This window comes from Aptenodytes forsteri, unplaced genomic scaffold (genome assembly GCF_000699145.1).
Source record: "Aptenodytes forsteri isolate BGI_AS27 unplaced genomic scaffold, ASM69914v1 Scaffold61, whole genome shotgun sequence".
NCBI classification, from domain to species: Eukaryota; Metazoa; Chordata; class Aves; order Sphenisciformes; family Spheniscidae; genus Aptenodytes; species Aptenodytes forsteri.
The window spans coordinates 744370-744901 of NW_008794443.1; the positions used below are offsets into that span (position 1 = coordinate 744370).

The following is a 532-nucleotide window of genomic DNA, read 5'->3' on the forward strand; positions in this document are numbered from 1 at the left end:
TCCACCCATCCCTTTGTCCCTCTGTCCGTCCGTCCACCCATCCCTCCCACCATCTGTGCACCCATCCCTCTGCCCATCCCTTTGTCCCTCCGTCCATCCACCCATCCCTCCCTCCGTCTACCCATCCCTCTGTCCACCTCTCCATCCCTCCGCCCTTCTCTCCCTCCATCCCTCCACCCATTCCTCCCTCTGTCCATCCCTCTGTCCATCCACCCATCCCTCCCTCCCTCCCTCTGTCCCTCCGTCCGTCCACCCATCCCTTTGTCCCTCTCTCCATCCACCCATCCCTCCCTCCATCCCTCTCTCCCTCTGTCCATCCGTGCATCCCTGCGCCCCTCCACCCATCCGTCCCTCTGTCCCTCCATCTGTCCACTCAATCCCTTTGTCTCTCCGTCTGTCCCTCCTTCCCCCCATCCCTCTGTCCCTCCATCTGTCCACCCATTCCTCTGTCCATCTCTTTGACCCTCTCTCCATCCCTTTGTCCCTCTCTCTATCCACCCGTCCCTCTCTCCATCCCTCTCCCTCTGTCCAT

General features: G+C 61.5%; 1 protein-coding gene across 1 annotated transcript in view; it reads left to right on the forward strand.

Annotated features, from left to right (window-relative positions):
* Nucleotides 1-532, forward strand: part of LOC103907531 (protein-arginine deiminase type-1-like) — an 18716-nt gene that overhangs the window by 17189 nt on the left and 995 nt on the right. The gene's annotated exons all lie outside the window — the stretch shown is intronic.